We start from the raw sequence: 26,270 nt of genomic DNA on the forward strand, positions 1-26,270 counted from the left end.
TGAGTGTCTGGTCTCAGTGACTGTGATTGCTGCTCCTTCCCAGAAGGAGACGCTTCTTTACCACAGGTTTGGTTGCCCACCACATTTAGCATTTGCTTTTCTTCCAGGAGCTCCTGGTGTCTTCCTAGCTGGGCTGTCCAGCTCATACGACCTCCTCTTCTGACCACACAGTCCTGTGCTTTCTCTTCTAATGCTACTCACAGTGTGGTACAGTTCACACTGGCAGTTTCTTGCTCCATGTCTGTTTTGCATTCCGGTTTTCATATTCCATAAAGGAGCACGTCTCTCTTTTTCTGGAACGTGGGTAGACATGTTTAAAGAGAACGAGGAGCTGCTAAACTGCTCCATACTGCACACATGTGCTAACATGTGAAAATGCGGTAACCAGATAATCTATCCAATCTATTCTAATGTAGTTTTTTTGCACGTTACTTGTGACAGCTGTAATTAAAGTTCAATTATGAAATTTGACGTTGGTTTATTGTGCCTTCCTATGACCTGATTTTAGCGTCATAAAATGGAACTAAATAATTTCTAATGTTGATCTGATTCTTTCAACATCTGTTTGACACAGCTCCCCATTTGCAAACATTTCCTTATTAATGTCCTTTGTCTGGGTTCCCAAGCTCGTATCTTATCTACTTAATATTCTCTCCAAAATTTGACTTAAAATAGCTAAAATTAAAATAGCTAAAAAAAACTTTTGTGGTAGTTTTTAAATGGCACCAGATGAAAAGCTTTCTGGATGATCAACTAAATTAAATTTATATCACCTTCCCATTGGGCCTCTTTGAGAAAAAGAAAGATGATCTACTTAGTTGTGTATAATTCTAATTTAAGAATCTAGACAGTCTATAATTAATTACTTTACATTTTTCTCAATTGCAGTTGTGACATTTATGTGTCCTGTTTGTCTCCAAAAACTTTTAAATTCATGGATATAAAGCTACAATTTTTAACTTCTAGCAGTTTAGGGATACATTTTGCCGACCCTTTGAGTAATACCAACCATTTAAGTTTTCATTTTCTGGTCATGGTAAATTGGATGAGACGGAAATGGCATCCCAAATTAGGGTCTAGCAGGGAAACAGGCTTCCTTCTGTGCATGCAGTATATTGTTTCCTCCTACAGTTTTATCTACAGTGGCGGTCTTGGGTCCACTGCAAGTGAACAATAACACCTAGCGTTAGAATAAAGGATTTTAATGATGGTGAACTTTTAAAAAAAAGTATTGTTTCTGGCTTTAAAACTTGACCCCTTGACTCTGTGACTATTCTTTGTTAGAAACTCCTTACACTTGGCTTCTATGGATACTTGTGGAGGTTTTTTTTTTCTTTTTGAGACGGAGTTTCGCTCTTGTTACCCAGGCAGGAGTGCAATGGCGCGATCTCGGCTCACCGCAACCTCCGCCTCCTGGGTTCAGGCAATTCTCCTGCCTCAGCCTCCTGAGTAGCTGGGATTACAGGCATGCGCCACCATGCCCAGCTAATTTTTTGTATTTTTAGTAGAGACGGGGTTTCACCATGCTGACCAGGATGGTCTCGATCTCTTGACCTCGTGATCCACCCTCCTTGGCCTCCCAAAGTGCTGGGATTACAGGCTTGAGCCACCGCGCCTGGCCTACTTGTGGAGGTTTTAACCAGACAAGGAATGAATTATCTAGAAATGAATAAAAGCTCAAGAAACTAAAAAAAAAAGTTGCACCAAAATGCCATTAAGAACTGTAGTCCCTTCTCCTTCTCCTCTTTCTTCTTGCTAACTTCTGTTTCATCTTATCTCAATCTAGTCTCATATTGTTAGTGAGTGATAGCTTGAGTATGGATGAGAAACTAAAAAATTCATAGTAGTAACAAGATGAATAAAATGAGATAGTTAAAAATAGCTTCTAATCACCAAATTACTGCTTAATAAAAAAATTATATTATGCTATTAAGGTCAGTAGCTCAGATGAAACAGGACAATGTACAAATTAGCAAAAATTAAGACTTAGCAAAAATGTTGTTAAGATTTTTCATTGTTCAACAGATGTTTATTGACATGTGTTCAGGCACACAGACGATCTCCTAAGCTCTACAGCCTTACAGGGCACCATGAAAACCCTGTTGCTTTGTCACACCCTTTAAGGATTCCCATCAACCACCATCTATAGAGATGCTGCTTCTGATGTGCCCAGGAAATGATCACAGGGAATCCCATTGAAGTCTTAGAGAAATTCACATGCTAGTTCCTGGTGATACAGCAGATGCGAACGCTGTAGGAGTTGACATTGCAATACATTACACTCTTGTTTCATTCCCAAGTTTGGAGGTTGCACCCCTGCTCATGATCTCTGTGAGCCAGTGCCTTGAAAAGGGTCTGTCTGGGCTTGATAAACCTGACCTCTACCATTTGCTGCTTCCTTTCCTAGATCTTATCAGGGGAGGAAATAGCATGGGCTCAAGTACCCAGACTCTGTTTTTGGCTTAGTGTAACCCAACAGAGGACAAACAGACAGACACTGTCCCCATTTACAGTGACCTTACAGTCAATGAGCAAACAGAGCAATGAGGAAGCGTGTAGCAGAGTCTCTAACTCCCAAGAAAGATTAGGTCTAAGCCTGGCTCTGAAGAAGGGATAGATGTTTCCTGGGCTGTGGGTGGAGGAGCAGAGTGAATCCTGATAGAGAGATGCATTGATCAGAGGAACCTGAAGGAGGTACTGTGGGTGCCAGGCCAGAGTATGAGGCCAGGAGGGGGAAGATGGGCTGGAGGGGCAAAGAGGGGCCATACCATGCTGTGTCTTGCCAGCCTCAGATAAACAATTTGTAATGTGAACACTTCAAAGAGTTCTACAGAAGGGAGTGATAGGTGCTATAATTCCTTCCAAAACCTTGAAGATCAGATCCACAGTTAAGACACTGCTGGGGCGGCTAGGGAACATGCATTAAAACAAACAACTGGGTGCGGTGGCTCATACCTGTAATCCCAGTACTTTGGGAGCCCCAGGCAGGCAGATCACTTGAAATCAGGAGTTTGAGACAAACAGGGAAACACTGTCTCTATGAAAAATACAAAAAATTATCTGGGCATGGTGATATGCACCTATAGTCCCAGCTACTCAGGATCTGAGGCAGTGGAATTGCTTGAACCCAGGAGGTGGAGGTTGCAGTGAGCCAAGATCGTGCCACTGCATTCCAGCCTAGGTTACAGAATGGACTCCATCTCAATCAATCAATCAAGCCCAGTGGCTTTGGTAAAGTATAGGAATTAGATTTAGTCACTTTAGAAGTCAGTATCAAGGAGAGAGTCAAACAACAAACTGATTTGTGGCTGTACGTACAGCAGAGAAAATACTGTATGATAATGAAACTCAAAGTTTACAGTCAAAAGAAAAACTTAAGTGACGTTTGATGAGTTTAAGAGTGCTACGCTAATTATGTAGTCTTACTGTTGGTGAGCATATGAAAGTATATTTTGATTTTCTTCTTTAAACTTGCAAACTCAACAAAGGGAAATTTTTGGTTTGTTTACTTGTTTAAGTTTGATTAAACAAACTGTCTTTAACTTAGGAAGGGTAATTTTTGTATATAATTATTCTTAAACATTATTCAAATCAACTTTTCTCCATTCTAGATCTGTTAATTGTCTGTGGTCAAACTACTTATGGTAATAGCTTGGATTTTTAGAATTCGCCATTATTCTACTAAGTCTGGTATTTGAGATGCCGTGAGGTTCCTCTCCATGAGCCCTGTATGAGTTTGCTGTGGCCGCTGTAACAAATGAGCACAAATGGAAAGGCTTTAAACAAATCAAATGTAGTGTCTTACTCTGCTAGAGGTCAGACGTCCAAAGTGAGTTGGTAGGGCTGCATTCTTTCTGGAAGTTGTAGGGGAGAATCCACTTCCTCGCCTTTCCCAGCTTCTAAAGGCTGCCCACATTCCTTGGTTCATGGCCCCTTCCTCCATCTTCATAGGGTATCACTTCAACCTCAGCTTTTGTTGTCACATCTCATATGTCTGCCTTTGATCCTTTTGTCTCTCTTTCTAAACAGGGAGACATAAAGATCTTCTTTGCCATTACATTGAGCCTTCTGGATTAATCCCCAATAATTTTCTCTTTTCAAAGTCCTTAATTGCATCATATTTGCAAGGGTCTCTGTGCCATGTAAGATAACATTTTCATAACTCAGGTGTATTAAGACATGTATATATATCTTTAAGCCATTATTCAGTCTTCCACAGGCCCGGATAGACTAAAACTTTGTTAATCATGAAATTCAAAACTTGGAAATTAAACAGAAGATGGAAGGTATATTCTTTTAATGTCATACTGAGGTTTTGTTTTATTTTTTGAAAAGGATTGCCCAAATATCTAGGGCCCATTGGAGAAATGACATGTTCTAATAACATAGTCTTAAGGTTAGCTTACAAAGGTGTTTCTCTGTCAAGCACTTCCATTCACTGAAAGAAAACAGCTTATGATGAAACAGCTTACAATGAATCTTTAAGAAAGCATGTAGCAAACATGCACATTCTGTACATGTTCCTCTCAAAAGTTAAAAAAAAAGAGAAAGCATACCTTTTATAATGTCATATGTAAATGTGGGTAATATGAACCAATGGATAAAGAAATATGTTACAATTCCATATTCTCAATGTTTGCTTAAAAAACCCAAAGATTATTTAATTGTCTAGGAACTGTACCTGTGTTTGAATTTATTTCTATTACTTAAAGTTTCAGATACTGGGTTAAATATTAAATATATGTTAACTTGTAAACCTGAAAAGAGACGGAAATAATTGTTGCCCAGGAAAGATAACCCCAAAAGTTATGGTTTTATTACCCTTATGTCCTATAGGACATTAACCAGCTTTTTTCTCTAATTCAGCAAATTTATTTTAGAATTATCTCTTAGTATAGTATTGTCTCATCTTAATTTCAATGTTATTTTAGTGGTTCGACTCATTAATAAGTTGAATACGTCTTTAACACAGATGCATGCAATATTGTATAAGAGTGTTAACTTTTTGACAGTTACAGTTTGACAATGAGTTTGTTGGGTAAGTGATATTAATTAGCCCAGCAGCAAATTATATTGGCTTAATAGATATTCAATATCCCTCCCACTCCAAGAGTCTATGATGACCTGTATTTCTGATCAGTACACACAAACCAATGTTACACTCTCGGGGAAACCTAAATAGATGGAATTTTTAGTTTAAATGTTGAAGCTTAAGATTTTTTTCTTCTGACATTAACACTGTAAATTTTCTGTGCTTCACCATTTTTCTTTCCTTTCTTCTTTCTTTCTTTTTTGAGACAGTCTCACTCTGTCTCCAGGCTGGAGTGGAGTGACGTGATCTCAGTTCACTGCAACCTCTGCCTCCCAAGTAGTTGGGATTACAGGTTCAAGCTATTCCCCTGCCTCAGCCTCCTAAGTAGCTGAAATTATAAGCATATGCTGCCACAACCGGCTAACTTTTTGTATTTTAGTAGAGTTGGGGTTTCACCGTGTTTCGTGATATGCCCAACCTCAGTGTCCCAAAGTGCTGAATTACAGGTGTGAGCCACCACACTGGACTTTTTGTTTTGCAATGGAGTCTTGCTCTGTCACCCAAGCTGGAGTACAGTCATGCCATCTTGGTTCGCTGCAACCTCCATCTCCTGGGTTCAAGCAATTCTCCTGCCTCAGCCTCCGAAGTAGTTGGGATTACAGGTGCCCACCACCACACCCAGCTAATTTTTGTGTTTTTAGTAGGGATGGGGTTTCACCATGTTGACCGGGTTGTTCTCGAACACCTGACCTTGTGATCTGTACACCTTGGCCTCCCATAGTGCTGGGATTATAGACATGAGCCACTGCACCCGGCCCGCTTCACCATTTTTCTAACTCATCTATGGAGATGGTGGCAATAGTGATGAGTACCTGAGGCAGCATGCTATAACATTTACATATTGCTAACTTAATGGAACTTGACAATCAGTTTCACTCAAAGGTAGGTAGGAAAGAGGAACCTAGAGGGCTTGAACATAGGAAGTTGGCTTATCTGTGTTGAACATGAGGAACAAGAAGGAACTGATGTGGCTGTTAATATGTGGTGAAATCCATCTTATGATATATGTGGTAGATACAAAACAGGCAAAAATCATACACTGTTGGGAAAAAAGTTAACCACTCTTGGTTAAAAATAAAGAGAGGAAATCACTACTGATGATTTTCCTTTTAAAGGTAATTGGAAACAAAACATAAATTGTCATATACATACGTTTTCGTAAATATATGACTGTGCCGTGTATTCCCAAAGTTTGTAGTGTGGCAGTTTTACAATAACAGAAGTGTGTACGCAACTCTGCAGAAAGACACAACAGAGTCTTATGTTAGGATTCTGTAGACACTTGTACCCTATCAGCAACTTGCCAGGGAATATTTTTGATTAAGAAGAAAAATAGACCCAAGGCTCAGCAAAGAGTAGAAGGCTATAAGGATTGCACGCTCTGTGTAATGTTATAGTTTCCTTCTTGTTAAACTTGGTAGGAAACACAAAGAAGAGTAATGCCTCAGTGATGGAGAAGGTTGAATGAAAGAAACAGATACTAAGAGGTTTGGATACAAATAATACTGGGTCATTCACCTTGTTTGCAAAATGTAGCTTGGGAATGGATGGGAGACAAAAAAATTCAGAGTAGTAACAAGATTAATTAAAATGAGATAGTTAAAAGTAACTTCTAATACCCAAATTGCTGTTCAATTACAAAATTACAAAATTATGTTATTATGTTATTAAGGTCAGCAGCTCAGATGAAATAGGGCAATGTACAAATTAGCAAAAACTACAAGTTAGCAAAAGTGTTGTTAAGATTTTTCATTGTTCAACAAATGTTTGTTGACCAACAAATGTTTATTGACATGTGTTCAGGCACACGGAGGATCTCCTAAGCTGTACGACGCAAGAGGGCCCCATGAAAACCCTGTTGCTTTGTCACACCCTTTAAAGATTCCCATCAACCACCATCTATAGAGGTGCTGCTTCTGATGTGCCCAGGAAATGGTCACAGGGAATCCCATTGAAGTCTTAGATAAATTCACATGCTAGTTCCTGGTGATACAGCAGATGCGAACGCTATAGGAGTTGACATTGCAATACATTACACTCTTGTTTCATTCCCAAGTTTGGAGGTTGCACCCCTGCTCATGATCTCTGTGAGCCAGTGCCTTGAAAAGGGTCTGTCTGGGCTTGATAAACCTGACCTCTACCATTTGCTGCTTCCTTTCCTAGATCTTATCAGGGGAGGAAATAGCATGGGCTCAAGTACCCAGACTCTGTTTTTGGCTTAATGTAACCCAATAGAGGACAAACAGACAGACACTGTCCCCATTTACAGTGACCTTACAGTCAATGAGCAAACAGAGCAATGAGGAAGCGTGTAGCAGAGTCTCTAACTCCCAAGAAAGATTAGGTCTAAGCCTGGCTCTGAAGAAGGGATAGATGTTTCCTGGGCTGTGGGTGGAGGAGCAGAGTGAATCCTGATGGAGAGATGCATTGATCAGAGGAACCTGAAGGAGGTACTGTGGGTGCCAGGCCAGAGTATGAGGTCAGGAGGGGGAAGATGGGCTGGAGGGGCAAAGAGGGACCATACCATGCTGTGTCTTGCCAGCCTCAGATAAACAATTTGTAATGTGAACACTTCAAAGAGTTCTACAGAAGGGAGTGATAAGTGCTTCATTCCTTCCAAAACCTTGAAGATCAGATCCACAGTTAAGACACTGCTGGGGCAGCTAGGGAACATGCATTAAAACAAACAACTGGGTGCGGTGGCTCATACCTGTAATCCCAGCACTTTGGGATGCCAAGACAGGTGAGTCACCTGAGGTCAGGAGTTTGAGACCAGCCTAGCAAAACAATGAAACCCCGTCTCTACTAAAAATACAAAAAATTAGCTGGGCATGATGAAGTGCACATGTAATCCCAGCTACTCAGGAGGCTGAGGTAGTGGAATCGCTTGAATCCAGGTGGTGGAAGTTGCGTGAGCCAAGGTCGTGCCACTGCATTCCAGCCTAGGTTACAGAATGAGACTCAATCTCAATCAATCAATAGATAGATAGATAAATAAATAAATAAATAAATAAATAAATAAAACCCAGTGGCTTCAATAAAGTATAGGAATTAGATTTAGTCACTTTAGAAGTCAGTATCAAGGAGAGAGTCAAACAACAAACTCTGATTTGTGGCTGTACGTACAGCAGAGAAAATACTATATAATACTGAAACTCAAAGTTTACAGTCAGTTAAAAGAATTAAAAACTCAAGCCACATTTGTTGAGTTTAAGAGTGCTACGCTAATTATGTAGTCTTACTGTTGGTGAGCATATGAAAGCATATTTTGATTTTCTTCTTTAAACTTGCAAACTCAACAAAGGGAAATTTTTGGTTTATTTACTTGTTTAAGTTTGATTAAACAAACTGTCTTTAACTTAGGAAGGGTAATTTTTGTATATAATTATTCTTAAACATTATTCAAGTCAACTTTTCTCCATTCGAGATCTGTTAATTGTCTATGGTCAAACTACTTATGGTAATAGCTTGGATTTTTAGAATTCGCCATTATTCTACTAAGTCTGGTATTTGAGATGCCGTGAGGTTCCTCTCCACGAGCCCTGTATGAGTTTGCTGTGGCTGCTGTAACAAATGAGCATAAATGGAAAGGCTTTAAACAAATCAAATGTAGTGTCTTACTCTGCTAGAGGTCAGACGTCCAAAGTGAGTTGGTAGGGCTGCATTCTTTCTGGAAGTTGTAGGGGAGAATCCACTTCCTCGCCTTTCCCAGCTTCTAAAGGCTGCCCACATTCCTTGGTTCATGGCCCCTTCCTCCATCTTCATAGGGTATCACTTCAACCTCAGCTTTTGTCGTCACATCTCATATGTCTGCCTTTGATCCTTTTGTCTCTCTTTCTAAACAGGGAGACATAAAGATCTTCTTTGCCATTACATTGAGCCTTCTGGAATAATTCACAATAATCTTGTCTTTTCAAAGTCCTTAATTGCATCATATTTGCAAGGGTCTCTGTGCCATGTAAGATAACATTTTCACAGGTTCAGGACATGTATATCTTTGGACTGTTACTCAGTCTTCCTTAAGTCCTGGATAAACTAAAAGTTTGTTAAGTATGCAATTTAAAACTTGGAAGTAAAAGACAAAAGGTATATTCTTTTGTTTTTGTTTTTGAGATGGAGTTTCGCTCTGTCACCATGCTGGAGTACAGTGCAGTGGCCTGGTCTCAGCTCACTGCAACCTCCGCCTCCCAGGTTCAAGCAATTCTTCTGCCTCAGCCTACCAAGTATCTGGGACTACAGGTGTGTGCCACCATGCCCAGCAAATTTTTGTCTTTTTAGTAGAGGGGGATTTCACCATGTTGGCCAGGATGGTCTGCCAGGATGGTCTCAATCTTCTGACATTGTAATATGCCCACCTCAGTCTCCCAAAGTGCTGAGATTACAGGTATGAGCTGCCCCACCCAGGCTTTTTTTTTCTTTTTTTTCAGTTGGAGTCTTGCTCTGTCACCCAGGTTGGAATGCAGTGGTGCCATCTTGGTTCACTGCAACCTCCACTTCCTAGGTTCAAGCAATTCTCCTGCCTCAGCCTCCGAAGTAGTTGGGATTACAGGCGCCCACCACCACACCCAGCTAATTTTTGTGTTTTTAGTAGGGATGGGGTTTCACCATGTTGACCGGGTTGTTCTCGAACACCTGACCTTATGATCTGTACACCTTGGCCTCCCATAGTGCTGGGATTATAGACATGAGCCACTGCACCCGGCCCGCTTCACCATTTTTCTAACTCATCTATGGAGATGGTGGCAATAGTGATGAGTACCTGAGGCAGCATGCTATAACATTTACATATTGCTAACTTAATGGAACTTGACAATCAGTTTCACTCAAAGGTAGGTAGGAAAGAGGAACCTAGAGCGCTTGAACATAGGAAGTTGGCTTATCTGTGTTGAACATGAGGAACAAGAAGGAACTGATGTGGCTGTTAATATGTGGTGAAATCCATCTTATGATATATGTGGTAGATACAAAGCAGGCAAAAATCATACACTGTTGGGAAAAAAGTTAACCACTCTTGGTTAAAAATAAAGAGAGGAAATCACTACTGATGATTTTCCTTCTAAAGGTAATTGGAAACAAAACATAAATTGTCATATACATACGTTTTCGTAAATATATGACCGTGCCGTGTGTTCCCAAAGTTTGTAGTGTGGCAGTTTTACAATAACAGAAGTGTGTATGCAACTCTGCAGAAAGACACAACAGAGTCTTATGTTAGGATTCTGTAGACACTTGTACCCTATCAGCAACTTGGACAAAATTAGCATGTTCCTAAAGAAGCAGAATTTAGCGATACGTTATTGAGATGGTGTGGGAGCTAAGTCGCTCCATGCCATGACATTTTGATATTATTTACCAGAGAATATTTTTGCATGCTCTGTGTAATGTTATAGTGTCCTTTCTGTTGAGCTTGGTAGGAAACACAAAGAAGAATAATGCCTCAGTGATGGGGAAGGTTCGATAAAAGAAACAGATACTAAAAGGTTTGGATACAAATAATACTGGGTCATTCCTCTTGTTTGCAAATTGTACTTGGACTTTTTCTCACTTCCATTTCTATTCGACTCCTTCAGTCATGTGAAGTTCACTCTTTAACATTTAATTGCCACGCCAAATATTTGTTTTCCCACATGGCAATGTAATCTATATTTTAAATTTCAAATTAAAGAAACATGTTTGTTTTCCTAGAAATGCCTGTGTTAAATGAGCAGCTGGTAGTATGCTCGCCGCACACTCAAGACCTGTAGTCATATACTCTGGGCATGGAGGTGGGAGGTTTGGGAGGGTTCTCACTCCACAGATCACCTAGCATGGCTTTGGTAGGAAGGACCCTTACTCCCTCCCTATTACCTTAAGGCCAGTGTCTAAGAAAGAGACTTCTAGTCATCCTAGAAGTGAGCAGAACATTCAAGGCACTACAGTAGAGGATTACTTTTTTTAATGCCAGAGAAAGCAAAGTCCAATAGAAACATTGAAGAGATTCCCTTGAGATGACGGTACTGAAGAATGATTTCTGAACACTAGGAAGAATTTTAATTAGGCTGCTACAGATACCCACAGATAGCATCAAACAGCTTCTGTTTGGCTGCCTAGCTAGAGAATGACGGCCCCTGAATGTGATCAAAGCCCCCCTGAGTTCTCGGGGGTTCCCCTGGAATCAAACCCGTCGTCGCTCATTTAGATGCTGTGCAGTGTTCGGTGTGGCTCGGGAGCTGCTTTTCCTCCCAGTGCTTAACCTCCTTTCCCCTAAGATACAAATGTCAATATTGGATTTAGTCTAGTTGAATGGATGTGTCAGAGGGGAGATTAGTGACTGGCAGCCACAAAAGGGTTTTTCAATTGGCAAAGGTAAATTTTTCACAAATGAATCAAAACAGTTTGAGGTAGAAAAGAAGCAGGGGGAAAAAAACCTTGCCAAATTTAGTCATGATGCCTCATTAAATGGATTTGAATACTTCAGTGTGGGCACTTGATCTAGAAGCTACTGCATTCACCCCACAGGAGGCTCCAGAATGAGGGAAAGAGAGGATCTGCTTTAAAGGCCTCAAAAGAGCATTTTTTTGTGAAACGTCTCAGTATATTGTCCCCTTTTATAGCGTGAAACCATCTGCAGCCCAGCTTCAGATGATCAGAGTGCCTTGGTCATGATAACTGTCCTTACACCATTTGATGTGATAAGTTTAAATTGTGGAAGTTTTTTTATTGGTGATTGTAGTCAGGCCTTTTAGAATTGGTTGTGCTGCTTGCTTTTTTGCTTATTTGTTTGTTTTGGATGATTTTTGATAGTCAGACATCCCCGCTTTGACTGATGGAGAGTAACTGGAGGTGAGGACCCCCTCCTTTCCTGAACGACCCACACTGCTTGCACAGTTGCTAACATTGTTTCTGTGATCACATTTGCATTTCTAGTCATTTTAAATATTATGTGCATGTCTATTTCAGGGAACCAGTATTCCAGCAGGAAGGAAAAATGAAAACATCCTTTGATATGTAGTTCTTGATTTATTAATTAAAAGCAGTCATGGATTATCCTTCTCAGGTTTAGCAAAACATATTAATGGTTATAAACCTAGAAGTCTCAAGAAAGAAACTTGAAAATTATGGGAGAAGGGTCTGGAAGTACCAGCTTATCGCCTAATCAGGTCTGAAGATTCATGGAGAGCTGTTGACAAAATGTTTTAGAAAGGTGGCCTCGAAATCCTGAGAAAACATCGTTACATTCATGATCCACTTAAGCGAAATCTTCTAAATTTGAGGGTTTGCCCAACGGCTGAAGAAAGCAGTCGATTTGTGAAAATCTGACTTTAGAGCCCATGGCTGGCTCTTGATAGATCCCTAAATGTGCTATCTCGAAAGATAAAAAAACTGAAGAAGTTTCTACATTATAAAGCACATTGAAAAGGCTTCTTTTTTTTTTTTTAACAAAAAATGTTCAGGCTACATAAGTTAGCATTCGATTTTGTCATATGTAACAGAATGCCACCAATACCAACGCCTTCACCACACCAGGTGCTTTCTGTCACATGGAGTAGATTCAGGAGTTTGTCCATGGAAGACTGGCACAGCAGTGCCACATTTCATCAGGGACTTTGATAGCTCTTACTTGGCATTCTGCACCTTGAGACTGGCACCTTAATAAACTACAAGGCACTTGTAATTCTAAATGTTTTAAGGTGCTTATAATTTTGTAAGAGACAGGTTTACACACATTTAATTATGATGAATAAATAAAATAACAATATAAAAATATAGAAATATAGTGGATGTTTTTTCTTATAAAAGAATTTAGGAAGAATGATAATAAGCATGAAGTAGGAAAAAAAAAAGACATTTGTGTAGGGGGAATAACACTGTTTTTTCCCACTCCTGGTTGCACCAGTCCTCGCTAGGGAGCATGGTGTTCCAGCATGCCTTTCCTGCAGTGTATAAGCACTCTGATGTCCCTTGGTCACACAAATGTGGCCATGCCCTAAACTGTGGCAACATGGTACATTATAAAAGGGTCAGGAACCCTTCTTCTAAAACATGGGAGGTAAATTCACAACCATGAGTCAAATATGACCTGCAGATAACATTTTTTGACTAACTTAAAAAAACTAGTTACCAACATTTCAAAATTGAGAGATTTCAGAGAGCAATTTGACTTCTAGCTTTTCTTAAAGATTAGATTAGCCAATCCCAGCACAGGAAGGCAGAGGTGGGCAGATCACCTGAGGTCAGGAGTTCAAGACCAGCCTGGCCAACATGGTGAAACCTATCACTACTAAAAACACAAAAAATTAGCCAGGCGCAGTGGTATGTGCCTATAATCCCAGCTACCTGGGAGGCTGAGGCAGGAGAATTGCTTGAACCTGGGAGGTGGAGGTGGTGGTGAGCCGAGATAGCACCACTGCCCTCCAGCCTGGGTGACAGAGTGAGACTCCGTCTCAACAACAACAATAACAACAAAAATAATTAGATTAGCTTTGGACCTCTGTTAGTTGGGTAACATTTCTCTGAAGCTGGCCAATTGCAGCCGCTTCAGATAAAGCACTCTCCAATTTCCCACCTACCTACCCTATCCTTACTGCTTTCTATTATCTACCTGGCTCTGCAGGTGCTTATATTTGCAAGTTTTATTCTAAAAAGTTTTTGGTACCCCCCCTACGCAAGCACATTCTGAGGGTGATGTGCTCCTCAAGCAAAGCTGACTGTGTGTTCCTGATAGTCCTCTGCTGTTTTGCTGTAGCACGTTGCACGGTGGAAACTGGTGGTGTTATGGTCTCAGCTATGCTGAAATGCCAGTGTCCCCCAGAAATGCCCTGAAATGAAACACTTCGGAATATCTCAGTGAAGTGTCTTGGAGGGCCAGATATGCTTAGAAAATTCTCATTTTCTAAGTGCTTGTGCCAGGTTTCTTCCACCTTTGGGATGCCTCTCTTCATATTTCTTTGTAGTAATATAGTTTGGGAGTCCTCATTCTTGGGGCTGGGTCCTCACAGCCTGTCACAGCCAAGACAGATTAGATATGCGAGGAGGAACAGAGTACAGACTTGACTTGCTCCCCTGTTTTAGCCTAATAGGGATTATTGTGAAACCACAGGTCATCTAGAAGTTCTCATAATTTATCCTAGACCACAGCTGAAACCTCAAAGAAAACCTCACAGGTACTTTCAAGTTATCCTGGTAACCAGGAGTGGCAGAGTGATCCAGTGTGGCAGCCACCAAGTTTTGCTTATCAGCCCTCAAGCAAAGCTGACTGTGTGTTCCTGATAGTCCTCTGTTGTTTTGCTGTGGCAGGTTGCACGGTGGAAACTGGTGGTGTTATGGTCTCAGCTATGCTGAAATGCCAGTGTCCCCCAGAAATGCCCTGAAATGAAACACTTAGGGATATCTCAGTGAAGTGTCTTGAAGGGCCAGTTATGCTTAGAAAATTCTCATTAACTACGACCATGTTGCCCTCTCTCATTCTGAATCTACTGAGGTATACACTACCCTAGGCTATTACTGAATTATTGCTAAACAGTGCTATTACCTAACGATTTTCATTAGGACAAATGAAAAAGTTAGAAACTTCCTGGTCACTCTTTTTGCTTCTTTGCCTTCTGTATGAGTTTCCAAAGCATCTAGCAAGCAACTCAGCAGTAGCTGAGACTAACTCACACATGCGGAGTCCAGAAATACAGTTGGCTGTCTCAATCTCTGTGTCGAAATTATTTGCACAGTTCAGAATTCTTTACTCCCGTTAGCTGTAGCTGGCTGCGTACAAGAGGGTACAGGCTGGGCACAGTGGCTCATGCCTGTTAATCCTAGCACTTTGGGAGACTGAGGTGGGCGGATCACTTGAGGTTAGGAGTTTGAGACCAGCCTGGCCCGACATGGTGAAACCCCATCTCTAATAAATACAAAAATTAGCCGGGTGTGGTGGCAGATGCCTTTAGTCCCAGCTACTTGGGAGGCTGAGGCAGGAGAACCTTGAACCCAGGAGGCAGAGGTTGCAGTGAACTGAGATCGCACTCCAGCCACTCCAGCCTGGGTGACAGTGAGGCTGTCTCAAAAAAATGTACAGATGTCGATGCAATAGTGGAAAAGCATCTTAATAGACAGCAGTTACACCGTGCTCAGTACAAGTTGAGCGTCCTTAATCTGAAAATCTAAAATCTAAAATGCTCCAAAATCCAAAACGACTTGAGCATTGACATAATGCCATAAATGAAAAATCCCACCCCTGACCTCATGTGATGGAGCACAGTCAAAAAGCAGTCGCACAACATGCAGTTTCTTCAGCATTCCCTAGGGAAAATAAAACTTACCTTTAGGCTATGTACATAAGGCATATATAAAACATAAATAAATTTTGTGTTTAGCCTTGAGTCTCATTCCCGAGATGTCTTATTGTGTGTGTGCAAATATTACAAAATCTGAAAAAATTCAAAATCCAAAACGCTTCTAGTCCCAAGCATCTTGGTTAAGGGATACTCAACCTGTATGTGCTAGGGACTAAGCATGTCCTCAATCTTTTTGACAAATCTACGTGGTACTGTAATTTCTTCTGTTTCATAGATGAGGAACCCAAGGCACAGAATGGTTAGAGTACATGCTTTGGATCATAAAGCTAGAAAGCAGTGCAGCAGGAATTTGAAATGAGGTAGTCTAGCTTTAGAGTTCGCGCTCTTAAGCGGAAACGTAATTCCTCTGCATTATCAGGCAGACTAGTACTGCGTGGTGAAGCCAAGCTGTGTTTCACTTCAGCTTCATCGTGTGATTAACTTACTGCGATGAAAATTAACTTTACATAAAAATGATAATAAGGGCTGGGTGCAGTGGCTCACGCCTGTATTCCCCACACTTTGGGAGGCCGAGGAAGGTGGATCACTTTAGGTCAGGGGTTCGAGACCAGCCTGACCAACATGGCAAAACCCCATCTCAACTAAAAATACAAAAATTAGCTGGGTGTGGTGGCAGGTGCCTGTAATCCCACTTGCTCAGGAGGCTGAGGCAGGAGAATCACTTGAATCTGGGAGGCAGAGATTGCAGTGAGCTGAGATCGTGCCACTGCCCTCTAGCCTGGGCGACAGAGTGAGACTCTTTCTCAAAAAAATTCTTTTTATAAGGGCATAGTGATAATAACATCATAATAAGCATTAGCTGGCAGTGTATGGAAGACTTCTGAAGCATATGTTGCTTATAACATTTTGAGATTTTTCTCTCTTCTTATTTATTACCATATTTATAAGGATAACTTTAACACTTTAGGCTTGGACTGATTAGATATGCAAAGGAGACTAAGAAGAGGTACCCAGAGAGTTAGGAGAAAAACTAAGAGCATGGGAGAATAAAGTGCATCGAGAACGAAGAAATGGTTGCACATGTCGAATATCTTTCAGAGGCCTAGTAAGGTGAGGCTGAACACTGTACGTGAAGTTTGTCAACATGGAGGTGTCCTTGGCAAGAACAGTTTTAAGAAGCGGCAGAGGTGTTGAAGAGTTAATGGTGATTGCAGTTTTCAGCAACATAATGAACTAGATATTCTACGAAAACTTCCAATACCAACACTTTAAAGTGCTTTGTAAAATGTAACTGGTATCTTACTAGATGTCATGTTGAACTGTCAGGAAAGAGAAATCCCAATGAGCAAAAATTTAAAAATAATCAGAGTGATAAAGCTATGGCTACCCCAAAGAAATGTACAAATCTTATTCACAAAGAGAGTAGGATTTGAATGGCTTAGCCCAGGGCAGAGACGAGGCTTTGGGCCCATGTGAGGTGGAGAGTTAAAACAGGTATCACCATATAAACCTGAGTGCCTCAAAGTTCTACATCTTTGCCTCTCATCCAAAGGAAAGGTATCTTACTCAACCTGTCCTCTACGTTGAAAAAGTCACCTCTGAGACTTCATAAGTGTATCAGCCCTCATGTAGGTTTTGGCTTTGCTTTTATGATATTCACAAGGTCTTTAAATCCTCCCACTAAGAAATTAACTTAAAGGCATCTTAGGGTGTTTGGTAGAAGAAAAATAAGTTTGCTCTGGAGAGACATACTTTTAACTCAGCCTCACAGCATTTCCACAGTTCAAGTCAGTGGAATGACAATGACTTTATAATAGAAAATTATGAAAACAATAGAAATTACAAAACACAAGTCACTATGAGTGACAGCTAGCATTATAATCAGCAGAAGTGGGACCCAAATAATTTAGTATTAAATTATTTAAGGAATTAAAAGCCAGAATAGAAAAATGTGAGAAAAGGAACTAAAGTGAACTTCTAGATGTGAAAAATATAATCTTTGATATTAAAAACTAAATGAAATTATTAAAGCAGAAGATTAGCCAGAGCCAAAGAGAGACTAGTAAACTACAAAATACAAAATAAGGAAACTTACAGAAAGAATTAAAGAAATAGAAAATATATAGAGAGACTAAGAGATACCAAAAATAAAATAAGAAGGTTTACCATGTGTCTAAATAAAGTTCCAGAAAAAGAGAATGAGATGGAGAATATTCAAAATATAAAACGCTAAGAATTTTCTAGAATTGAAGATAATAAATCATCAGATTTAGAAAGGATAAGGAAAGGAACAATAAAAGAAAATCCAACCAAGATTCACTGTTGTTAATGAGGAGAACACAGAGAAAAGTAGTTCTTAAAAGCATTTAGAAAGAAAAGGGAAAACATCCACAATTCAACTGTGAGTAAAGACTCAAAAACTGTTGAATTCTACCAAATATTAAAAAAAATAACTAATACCACTTGTCAAACTCTTTCAGAAAATTTAACAGGAATATTTTCAAACTCATTTTATAAGGCCAACATAACTCAGATTCCAAAACTGGGAAAGAACACACAAGAAAAGAAAACTCCAGGAAGTATCCCTGAGGAAGCTAGATGCAAAATTTTTCAACCAGATACTAGCAAATTGAATCTAACAGTACATTAAAAAGATCATTCACTACGATCAAGTGAGATTCATCTCAGGGATCCAAGCATAATTTAACAAAAACCAAATAATCATTTCAATAGACACAGAAATAACATTTGACAAAACTCAACATTCTTCATGATGAAATCTCTCAAGAAATTAGGTACAGAAGGTTTGTACCTCAACACAATAAAAGCCATATACAAAAAACCCATAGCTAACTTTATATTGAACGTAAACAAGACAAGTATCACCATTTTTACCACTTCTATTCAATGTAGTATTTTAAGTCCTAGCCAGAGCAATTATGCAAGGTACAGAAATAGAAGACACCCAAATTGCAAAGGAGAGAGTCACACTGTTCCTGTTTGTATGTGGCATAATTGTATATGTAGAGAACCTCAAAGACACCACCAAAAACTGTACAACTAATTTTAAAAATTCAGAAAAGCTGCAGGATACAAAATCAGCATACAAACATTAGTAGCATTTCTTTGCACTAATAGTGAACTACTTGAAAAAGAAATAAAGGAATTCCATTTTCAATAGCTATAAATAAAAAGGATACCTAGGAATAAACTTAACCAAGCAGATGAAATATCTCTACAATGAAAACTACAAAACTTAAATGAAAGAAATTGAAGAGAACACAAATAAAAGTTACCACGTGTTCATAGATTGGAAGAATGAATATTGTTAAAATGGCCACACTACCCAAAATGATCTACAGATTTAATGCAATCCCTATCAAAATGCCAATGACATTCCCCACAGTAATAGGAAAAAAAGATAAAATTCTTATAAAACAACAAAAGATCTCAAATAGCCAAAGAAATCCTGAATAAAAAGAAAAAAATTGGAGATGTTGCACAGCCTGTCTTCAAAATATATGATAAAGATATCATAACCTAAACAGCATGGTACTGACGTAAAAACAGACAGACCAACGAAACAGAGTAGAATGTCCAGAAATAAATTCATACACCTACATCGAACTGACTTTAAACAAAGGTGCAAATAACACACATTGGAGAAAAGACAGTCTCTTTAATAAATTGTGGTGAGAAAATCAGATATTCACATGCAGAGGAATGAGACTATATTCTATCTTTTACCGTATGCAAAAATCAGGTCAATGTGTATTAAACACTTAAATGTAAAACCAAAAACTGTGAAACTATACTAGAAGAAAACAGAAAAAAATGCTTCATGATATTGGGCTGGGCATATATTTGTTAAATGTGATTTCAAAAGCACATGCAACAAAAGCAAAAATAGACAGTTGGGATTACATTGAACTAAAAAACTTTTTCACAGCAAAGGGAACTATTAACAGAATGAAGAAACAACCTATGGAATGAAAGAAAATACTTGTAAATTATCTATCTGACAAGAGGTTAATATCCAGAATACATAAGGAATTTAAACAAGTTACCAGCAAAAAACAAAAAACCCCAGATAACCCAATTTAAAAAACAGCAAATAGGCCAGGTGTGGTGGCTCACACTTGTAATCCCAAGACTTTGAGAGGCTGAGGTGGGTGGATCACTTGAGGTTAAGGGTTTGAGACAAGCCTGGCCAACATAGCGAACACCCATCTCTAGTAAAAATACAAAAGCTAGCTGGGTGTGGTAGTGCACATCTGTAATCTCAGCTACTAAGGAGGCTGAGGTGGAAGAATTACTTGAACCCAGGGGGCGTAGGTTGCAATGAGCCAAGACCATGCCACTGCACTCCAGCCTGAGTGATAGAGCAAGATTCTGTCTCAAAAATAATAATAAATAATACAAAAATAAAAATAAAAGACCTTAATAGACATTTATCTCAGGACATACAAATGGCCAATAGGTATTTTTAAATGCTCAACATAACTAATCATCAGGGAAATGCAAATCAAAACCATTATGAGATACCACTTCACTCCAGTTAGAATGTCTACTACCAAAAAGACAAAACACAACGCATGCTGGCACAGATGTGGAAAAAAAGGAACACTTGCACATGTTTGTGGGATTGTAAACTGGTACAGCCACTATGGAAAACAGTATGGTATGAAAACTCCTCAAAAAATTAAAAATAGAGCTACCATATGATCCAGCAACACTACTACTGGATATATATTAAAAGGAAATAAAATCAGTATGTCAAAGAGAAATCTTCACTCCCATGTTTATTGTAGCACTATTTACAGTAGCCAAGATATGGAATGAACCTAAATGTCCAGCAATGGATGAATGGATTAATAAAATGTGGTGTATATATATACACATATATATATACATATATATATATACACACATATATATATACATATATATATATATATATACACAATGGAATACTACTCAGCCTTTGAAAAGAGAGAAATTATATTATTTGTGACAACATGAACCTGGAGCACATCATGTTAAATGAAATAAACCAAACACAGAAAGACAAAAACTACATGGTCTCATTCATATGTAAATTTTCTTTCTAAAAATTTGATATCATAGAAGTAGAGTGTAGAACCATGAAACACTGGTTACCACAGACTGGGGAGGGAAGAATTAGGAGAGGTTGGTCAATGGGCACAAAGTTACAATGAAATAGAAAGAATAAATTCTGGTATTCTATTGCACAGGAGGGTGCCTTTGGTTAATAGTAAAATATTGTATATTATGAAATGAATGGTCTTGACACAAAAAAATTATAAATGCATCATGTGGTGAATACAGTACCTCACTGAATCATTATACAACATCTATGTATCAAAATATCAAACTATACCCATAAATATGTACAATTACACTGCCAGTTAAAATTATTTATTCAAAAATGGAAGCCAAAAGACAGTAAAATATTTGCAAATTGTTGAGAAATTAAATTCTTAAGCTAGAATTATGTCTCTTTTAAAAAATATTATTTTAAAAATGTTATTCAAAAATGAGGGCGAAGTAAATACATTTTGAACAAACAAAACTGAGTTTACCACTAGTATACCTTTACTAAGGGAATTTTTAAAAGATGTCTTACAAGAAACTACGACTCTTTAATAATCTGCCAAATAAAAAGAAATAGCAAAAAACTTAGTTGTCATATGTAAGTCTAAACTTCAGGATATAAAACAATAATTATTTTAATTTGAGAATCTCAGAAAACAAGATGGAGCTAAAATCCTGGACAAAACACCTGTAAAATGAGAAGCAAATATTGAAAATAAAGTATACTGAAGTACTTGTGTTGTTCAAGAGACAATGAGAGTTATTAATAAATTTGACACTGTGTTAGCATGCATGTTAAATTATTAATGATTACTACTGAAAGACTAGAAATAAAGTATGTAACTCATGGATAAGAAAACAGAATGGAATGAAAGACATGATGAATCAGAAGAAGCATAAAGTAGGCAAGTAAATTAAAAGCAAAAGATTAAATGATAGTAATAAAAATATGTGAAATATTCGTATAGCATGATACTACTCAGAAATAAAACACTAAACCTCTGATACATGCAACAATGGGCACGAATCTCAAAACAAAATAAGTTAAGTATTACAAGACAGACCACAAAAAGACATAAATAATCCATTTATATGAAGTCCCAAACAGACCAAACTAAACCACATGGATAGAAATCAATAGCGCTTGTTTCTGTGAGGAGAGTGAGAGTAAAGGGAAAGGAGCTTAAGATAAATTTCCAGGATGGAGTAACTTTGTTGTGTTGATTACAAGAGTATACGTCAAACCTCATCAAATTATGCACTGTACCTTTTACTTTAGGTAATTTTACATTAATATGTATGTGTGTATGTAATCACAATAAATGTAAAGGAACAATATTTTTTTAAAAAAACAGAATTGCCAGACTGAATTCAAAAAGAAAACTTAGTTTGATGGTTGGTATGGTTACACTGTCCCTACCAAAATCTCATCTTGAATTGTAGTTCCCATAATCCCCACACATCATAGGAGGGACCAGGTGGAGATATTGAATCATGGGGGTGATTTCCACCATCCTATTCTCATAATAGTGAGTTAGTTCTCACAACATCTGATGGCTTTATAAAGGGTTTCCCCCTATGCTGGGCAGTCATTCTTCTCCTTTTTGCTGCCATGTGAAGAAGGACATGTTTGATTCCCTTTCTGCCATGATTGTAAGTTTCCTGAGGTCTCTCCAGCCATGCTGAACTGTGAGTCAGTTAAACCTCTTTTCTTTATAAATTACCCAGTCTCAGGTATGTTTTTATTAGCAGCATGAAAACACACTAATACAATGGTACTGACAAGAGGCATATCTAAAACAAAAGCACATAAAAAGATTCAAAGTGAAAGAACCGAGGAAGATACAGCAGGCAAATACTATTACTAATACTTTTTAAAAGGTCATATGTTTAAGGCCAAAATCATTATTAGGGAGATAACACTCACAACAGGATAATAGCTAACATTCACCAGAAATGTTTACAATTTTTCCACTTGTGTCCAACTAATATTAAGACCTGAAAATGTGTAAGGCAAAAGCGGATAGTCATGTTAAAAGATTTCATGTCATAATAAATAAATGGAAGATTTTAACAACACAATTAAAAATATTGATCTAATATTGATCACAATTAAAAGTATATATGAACCAAACAGAGAATACAGATTCACCTTGAGCGTTCATTTGTGAAATTTGTCACATAAAGTAACATAAATGATTACATATGAACAAATTTCAGAATCAGCATAAAACAGACCATGCTCTCTGACCACCATACAATTGATGGTAATCAATAACAAAGAGATAATGTAAAAGAACCTACATGTTTGGAAATTCAAAATTCATTTCTAAGTAACTCATGAGTCAATATGTAATTACACTGAAAAGTTTAAAATACTAATTAAAGAACAATAGAAAAGATTTAATACCAAAAATTTCTCTCTCTTTATTTTGTATCACAAATATGTTTAATAAATGACTTATATCTAGACTTCAAAAATAACTCTTATGACTCAATAATAAGGCAAAAAATGAGGAAAATGCAGTTGATAAGAGGATTTATGACTGGCTAGTGGTCACATAAAAAGTTATTTAACATCACTAGACTTTGGGGAAATGTAAATTAAAACTATGGGGAGATAGCTACATATCTTTGAGAATAATTAAAGTAAAACAGACAATGCCAAGTGTTGGTAAAGATATGGAGCAAGTGGAAATCTCAAATGTCATTTTCCAAGTAGTTGTAAAATTGTATAATTATTTTGGAAAAGAATTTCACGATTTCTTATAAGTTAAACATATACTTAACATATGACTCAGCAATTTTATTTCTGGTATTTACTCATGAGAAATAAAAACATGCATTCCGAAAATCACTTGTACACAAGTATTTATACCAGCTTTATTCATAACAGCCCCAAACTGGAAACAACCCAAATGCCTATTGACAGGAAAGTAAAACAAACTGTAGTGTAATTGGTAGAATGGAACACTATGCAGGAATGAAAAAGAATAAACTGCTAATACATAGATAAATTTCAACATGGATGAATTTCAAATACATTATGCTGAGCAAAAAAAAAAAAAGGCAGCTACAGAAGAAAATATGTGTATGATTTCACTTATATTAAATTTTAGAAAAGGCAAACTAATTTATATTGACAGAAAGCCGTTCAGTTGTTCCCTGGGACCAGACTAGGGTCATGGCGGAGACTGGCTGCAAAGGGGCACGAGGAAATTCTGGAGTACTGAAAACCATCTCTTTATTGGCTGTAGTGGTGATTACACATATGTCAAAATGAAATATAAACATTTGTGCATTTTATTGTATGTAACTTTAGTAAGTTTGTTTTTTAAAAAAGAATGCCTGAAATGGCAAGCTAAGCATTCAATTTAAGAAAACCCCAAAAAAGTAGAAGGAAAAACATTTTAAAGATCAGAAATTAATAAATAATAAGCAAAGATAAGATAGGGACCATCAGTAAAAAATGTTTTTTAAAAATAAAAACCTAAACAAATTTCTGACGAAAAAGAAATAGCACACATAAATAATGTAAAGAAGGAAGAGGGCACACAGCTACAGATGTAGAAATGAAAAATAAGGGAGCTACATAACTAACTTTGGGTTAACAAATATAAAGATACTCAAAACACACAATGTCCTGGAAAACCATGTACACCAAAATCGAGTGAAATCGAAGTGGAAAATTTGAAAAGACTTACAACCAATAAAGAAATTGAATCAACAGATTAATATCTACTTTTTCTTTAAACTTCTGCATGGAATTGTTAGGGCCAGATGTTTTTAACAAAGTTCTATCTAAAACACATCCAACAGGTGACTAATATAATTAGAATTGTACCAAAAAAAAAAAAATCTAATGATCAAAATTCAAATCCTATAAACACTTCTAAAGAATGGGAAAAAGGAGGAATGCCCGAAATCTCATTTGAAAACTAAACTCATATAAATCAGATGACATAGGTGGGTGATGAAAAATGAGAACACATGGACACAGAAAGGGGAGTACTAAACACTGGGGTCTATTGGGGGGAAAAGGGGAGGGCCAGTGGGAGGGGGAGGTGGGGAGGGATAGCCTGGGGAGAAATGCCAAATGTGGGTGAAGGGGAGAAGAAAAGCAACGCACACTGCCATGTGTGTACCTACGCAACTGTTTTGCATGCTCTGCTCATGTACCCCAAAACCTATAATCCAATAAAAAATTTAAAAAAAAAAATCAGATGACAGTATAGTTATAGAATATGACAGGCAAATCTTATTTCTGAACATAGATTCTAAAAAATATCTGAAGCATTATGACCATCCCCCACAGCAACATTACAGCTGCATTATGCAGGCACGGAGGCACAGAGGTCTGCAGTGGGCATCCATCCAAGGTTAAGAATTGTTCAACTACTAGACACAGATTCTGAAGTTGGGAAGAAATTAGAAAATAGGAAGGAGCTGATGACGATAGAGAAAAGATGACGTAGTTTAGGGGATTGGAGACCTCAATGAAGTTAAAGAATGTCCCTGTATGAAAAGTGAGTGAGAAGGGGAGGCCAGAGATAGGAGTGTCTGTGTACCTTGAGTCATGTACCTCAGCCTGGAGTTGCATTCAAAAGAAACAGCAGTCCAACATGTAAGGAAGCAGAGCAAGCATTTAAATTTTTAACTGAAATACCTTGAAAAGGGGCAAATAACGAGTTATATTTTTTGTCACAGCAAAACGTTCTAAGTCTCCTTTGCTCATCAGTTTCCCCGTGATCTCGGGTCTCCCCTCTGCTGTAGACCTGTCTTCTTCCCCGTGAGGTCGGGTCTCCCCTCTGCTGTAGACCTGTCTCCTTCCCCGTGACCTCGGGTCTCCCCTCTGCTGTAGACCTGTCTTCTTCCCCGTGACCTCGGGTCTCCCCTCTGCTGTAGACCTGTCTCCTTCCCCGTGACCTCGGGTCTCCCCTCTGCTGTAGACCCGTCTCCTTCCCCGTGACCTCGGGTCTCCCCTCTGCTGTAGAGCTGTCTCCTTCCCCGTGACCTCAGGTCTCCCCTCTGCTGTTGACCTGTCTCCTTCCCCGTGACCTCAGGTGTACCCTCTGCTGTAGACCTGTCTCCTTCCCCGTGACCTCGGGTCTCCCCTCTGCTGCAGACCCTGTCTTCTTCCCTGTGACCTCGGGTCTCCCCTCTGCTGTATACCTGTCTTCTTCTAGAACTTCAGCCTACAGTTCCAGTGCTTTTCTCTTCCTCTTCCAGTTTTCTGTTCTTCAAGGAGCAGCTTCAGGCCCTTTATGGCATGCTTCAATCAAGTCTTGATCTGTTCCATCTAGTTTTTTCAGCTGAATCAGCACAAAGTTCAGTAGCTTCCATGTTTGGCTATCACTTGAGTTGAGTTCCCAATCTTGCATGTGGTATGCTTTCTGTTGATGGTGAGGTCAGGTATGTAACCAAGGGTAGCACAGAGTGAAAGAAATTAGAGATGAGAAGGCTAAAGATTTGACGGCTAAACTTGAGACTATGTCAAGGGATGTCAGGTGTTGGGGTGAAGAAGAAGACATGTGCTTATGTCTTTCTTGAGGGAGGAGAATGACCACAAATTTGCTTTGTGGTTTTCGTAAAGAGAGAGGAAGTTTGCCAGACACACGAGACACACAAGAATGATTTTTATTCAATAAGGAAGAAAAATAATGGTCTTAAAGGAATAAGTTAGAGTAAATAGCTTTTATCTGAGAGAGCTATAGAAGAAACAGCATTCCTAATGGAGAGTCAAGTTTTGTTTAAGACATGTAGGGTGGAGTAGGGGGGCATGATTTAGATAGGAAGTT

This window comes from Callithrix jacchus, chromosome 4 (genome assembly GCF_049354715.1).
Source record: "Callithrix jacchus isolate 240 chromosome 4, calJac240_pri, whole genome shotgun sequence".
NCBI classification, from domain to species: Eukaryota; Metazoa; Chordata; class Mammalia; order Primates; family Cebidae; genus Callithrix; species Callithrix jacchus.